Here is a 4,488-nt window from a genome sequence, read left to right as displayed (position 1 = left end):
CTGTGCAGGGTTTCTCGTATCTCCCTCTCTGTCTCCGCTGCTCTGTGCTTCTCATCATCCCTGGTTTCTCTTTGTCACCATTCTGCTCTGTTGCTGTGTCCTGCTCCCTGCCCCATCATTTCTCACTGTATCCCTCTGTCCTGCTCCCTGCACCTATTCCTGCCCCTCTTCTTTTTTACTCCCTCTCCATCTTGCTGCCCGCCCCAGGATTTTTTCCCCAATCTCTGTCCTGCCCCCAACCCTTGTTGTTCTTTCTCTCTCCTGCTCCCCTTCTGTCTTCTGCCTGTCTTCCCTTTCCCGGCTGCTTCTTTCTCCAGCTCTGTCCAGATTACTGCCCCTCTTCCTTTTGATGTCTTTCTGTCCTGGTTTTCTTTCTGTCTCCCATCCCTGTTCCCAGTGCCATCCCTTCTCGCTATATCACCCCTGTCCAGCTGGCTCTGCCTTTTCTTTGTCTTCTCTTCCTCTTTCCTGCTCCTCAGCCCTCTTTTCCTCTTTCTCCAGCTCCTTGCTGCATGTTTCCCCTTTCCAGTCTCTTCATTTGGATCCCCACTTTGCTTTATTTCTCACTCCCTTTGTTCTGTTCCCTGTCTTTCTTTTTGTCTCTCCATCTGTGCATCCCCCTCCCTGTCTTTCTCCAGCCCCTTCCTGCTTCTCCTCCTCCCCCCTCCCCATCCCTCTGTCCTGCTCATCAGCCCTGCTGGTTCTTCCTCCCTGTCTCATCCCAGCTCATTGTGCCTTTTTGCCTTCATCTCTCCGTCCTTTTCCCTGTGTGTTTGTTTCTCTCTCAGCTCCTCTGTCTTCTCTCTTGTCTGATTTGTCTCTTGCTGGTCCTCTGTCCTTCTCCCCAGCAGCTTCAACTGAATGGCCAGGTGTCCCTGCACTCTGGTGGTTCCTCATCACTGCCCTGGGCTGTGTCTGTAGGGCTGGGGATCATTTAGGAGCTGCTCTCCTTCTGCAGACAGCAGAGCCTGGTGCAGCTACAGCAGAGGTTGTTCTCAGCTGCTGCTTATGCAGCTCGTTGGAAGAGCAGCTGTGGGCCTTCTTTGGAAGGGAGGTTTCTTGTTCTGTGCTTACTGCTCCTGGGGACCCTGCACAGGAGCGGTGTTGGGGTCTGCAGGGACGGGTGGGACCTGCTGTGATTCCTGGTGAACGTGAACTGAACTTGTCCTGATGTACTCGAATGAAAACAGACTGACTGGAGATGGTTTGCTGCCCTGTTTCAGTTCCAAACTACATGTTTGGCACTGGAGAACATGAGACTTTGTGCTGCTTTCCAGATGTCAGCTGAGAACATCACTGCCTTTGGTACCAGGGCAGGTGGTCTGTGATCAGGGGTGCGGACTTGCATGGCAGTGCTTTAATGAACATTTTATGGTCTTGCCACTTCAAAGCCCTTCATTTTCCTAGAAATTTGAAGATGGCATTTCTCATTCGGAGGTTCAGACTTCGGTTGGACTTGATGTTGAATGGTCCATACAACGGGGTGCATAAAAGAAGAATCTCGCTTCCTTGTTGTTGTTGTTTTCTAACGCTGTCTGAATTTGGTAAGCAAGAGGAAGAGTGGTTTGCAGTGTCTGCTTTTGAGAGGAACGTATTCCTGACTGTCTCCGTCTCTGTATGGTGAAGCTTTCTGCCTGCACTATGATTTTGCTGGGCTGTGAGGCTGTGTTGGAGCAGCAGAGGTCAGAAGTGGTGGCTTTAAAGGCATTGAAGCTGTGGTCAAACTAGCAGGAAAAGCTGGTTTCTTCCCAGAGAGCTGCCTGACAAATATAGCTACAAGTAAAGACCCTTGAAGTTGGCTTTTTTTATTTAAATTTACTATTAATATGTAGCTTTTGGGATTGATTGATTGATTGATTTCTGGGAAGCAAGAAGTGAGAGCCTGTGCACTCCCACAGGCAGAGCTGCCTCCCAAAATAGGTGCCCCCTTCTCCACTTCTGTTCCTTCCATGCTGGTGTAGCACAAGGCCATGCAGCAGTGTGCAGATGTGGTGATTCCAATGTGACTGTGAGGTCAGAGCCCCTCGGTGACGTGCTGTGCTGTGTCTTGGCAGCAGCAGCATCATGGGGCGAGCGTGGGGGCCATGGTCCTCACCCTGTTCCTCCTCCTGGTGTCCCTGCCAGCCCGGGACGCCCAGGCTGCTCCAGCCGAGCGCAGGGAGCAGGTGGGCGAGCAGGGGCAGCACCCAGCCCCGAGCAGCTCAGCAGGGCAGCAGTGGGGCCAGGGCTGGGGCTGGGGCCGGGAGAGCAGCCGGGCTGGGCCGGGCAGGGCGAGCCAGGCAGCACCAGGGTGTGGGCAGGGGGCAGACACCCGCAGGGAGGGGAGAGGGGCTGCGGCTGCTTCAGGGGCAGGTTCTGGGCAAGCAGGGGCTGGGAGTGCTGGCACAGGGCAGAAACCAGCACTGAGTCCCTGTGGGGCCCTCCCTGCCCCCCAGCCTCGTGCCACACGGCCCCATCCCAGGGCGCGCTTTGAGCCTTTGGGCCCGTTGCAAATCAAAGCTGGGATTGCTTTGGCACTTTGGGCCACTTTAGAGCTAAACCTGGGCACATTTGTGCCCTTTGGGATCGTTTCTGCCTATATCTGGGAGTTCTTTGGTTTTCCAGTTTTGTTTATACCCAAATCTGGGGGTGTTTGGGCCGTTTTTGGCCATTTTTTTACCCAAATCTGGGCATACTTCGACTCTTTGGTCCAGTTTCACCCTGAATCTGGGGATGTTATACCCCTTTTTGGCCAGTTTTGCTCAAATCTAGTGGTGCTTTGGTTTTTTCTGCCTCTCTTGACCCGATATACTCAGGTGCTTTTGCCCATTTTTTCCCCTGATATGGGCACTGTGATCCCAAATATGGGATGTTTTCATGTTTGCCGACAGCTTTGCACCCAAGTGTGGATGTTTTTGCCTCTTTGGGCCACTTTTTGCCCAAATACTCAGATTGTTTTGCCTGTATTGACCAATTTAGCCCCCAAATATTTGGAATATTTTGTCGTTTTGCCAGTTTTTTCCCCAAATACGGCTATTTTTCTGCAAGATATGGGCACTGTTGTCCTAAATATGTTGTGTTGTGTTTTGTTTTTTCTCTCTTGTCTATGTCCTCTTTTACCTGGAATGCAGGAGTGTTGCTCGGTGAGCCTGGAAACCTCTCTGATCTGTGCTTGACTCCAGGACATGGCCTTGGCAGAGTTGATCGAGCTTCTCAGCTGGGTCCTGGTTAGGAGCCTTGGGCTGTCCCAGAGGTGAGTTGTCACTGTCTGTCTGCTTGAGCGAATAAACACTCGTGTTTTAATAGGTTATTCGTGTGTGATTGTACCCAAGATCCTCTCAGAGGCTTTCCAAAAGCTTTTTGTGCCTTGGTGGTATTACACAGACAAGTCATGAATGTTCAATTTGCCTGAAAACCTGCTAGGTCTCAGCAAAAAGGTCACCCGTGCTCTGTTTCTAGCTGTGGGAACACACACCTCTGTATGTGTCTCGTGTCATTATCTCACCCTCTCCCATCACAGCAGGTGACTGAGGAAGCAGGAGATCACAACGTGCCATGGAAGCTCCCACCCGTGTTTGACTCCCTGTTTGGTTCCTGCAGTCCATGCTGATCAAGCCTCTTGGTGTAATCCTGTTCCTGAGCCTGAGGGGAATCGCAGGGGTAAGTGTTCAGTGTTCATTGGTTACTGGCCTTTTGCGTTTGTTAGTATTTGGTTTATTATTTGTGAACGTTTTCTTGCAATAGTTGAGCCTTGCAGTAGCCAGCAGGCTCTGATTTAGGAGAAACATGGATGATCATTTTTTGCCCTGGTGCTCCATGCTCCCACGTTAGTGTGGGTTTCCTTTTGTGTGTGTGAGAGGTCTCCTGGTCAGAAGGCCCTGAGAGGCCCCGTGTTGGTCCATCTGGTCCTTGAGGGGTGTTGCATGTGGCCTGGACACAGTAGTTTGGAAGCTGCCAGGTCCCAGACAAGGGGTCTGCAGCCCCTCTGCAGCTTTGGCAATTTCAGCATGCGTCTGGGTCCCGTGTTGTTGCCTGACCCCCGTCCAGGCGCTGCAGGTCATTTCACAACGTGAAATGGAAACGCTTTTCCTTTCTGCTCGATTCCAGCCGTCCCTGTAGGCAGCGGCTCCTTGACTGCTTCACCTGAGTGTGTCCGTGAGCCTCGGGGCGATCCCACAGGTACGACCTGGGAACAAATGAGCGTTTCCATGTTAATTTTCCGTTCCTGTGAAATTTAGCTTGCTGCTTTCTTGGCTGACGCTCGGTCACGCAGAGGGGAAGTGGGTCCAGCTCAGTGCTGTGCCCCAGAGGGCTCTGCCTTGCAAAGCTCTTTGCCAACTGCTCCGTCTCTGCGCCGCTCGCAGTGCCGGCTGCCGAGGCAGCAGCAGGTTGGGGCTGAGTTTAGAGCTGGGTGAGCTCCAGGGAGTCCTTTCTCCTGACAGCTCCAGGCCTGCTTAGTGGCCACTGAGTTTGGGTTTGGGTTAGGGTTAGGCTTAGGTTTTGGAGTTT

At 52.4% G+C, this 4,488-nt stretch overlaps 1 long non-coding RNA gene across 1 annotated transcript; it reads left to right on the top strand.

The window, feature by feature from the left end:
• Window positions 1–3,113: 3,113 nt before the first annotated feature.
• Window positions 3,114–4,157, top strand: LOC139826892 (uncharacterized). Its single transcript, XR_011737000.1, has 3 exons — window positions 3,114–3,232; window positions 3,500–3,639; window positions 4,087–4,157. It is a non-coding gene; the product is annotated as an uncharacterized lncRNA (long non-coding RNA).
• Window positions 4,158–4,488: the final 331 nt, after the last annotated feature.

This window comes from Patagioenas fasciata, unplaced genomic scaffold, assembly GCF_037038585.1.
Source record: "Patagioenas fasciata isolate bPatFas1 unplaced genomic scaffold, bPatFas1.hap1 Unplaced_6, whole genome shotgun sequence".
Lineage (NCBI taxonomy): Eukaryota > Metazoa > Chordata > Aves > Columbiformes > Columbidae > Patagioenas > Patagioenas fasciata.
Note: the sequence above shows the minus strand (reverse complement) of the source record. Positions and strands in the feature narration are given on the sequence as shown.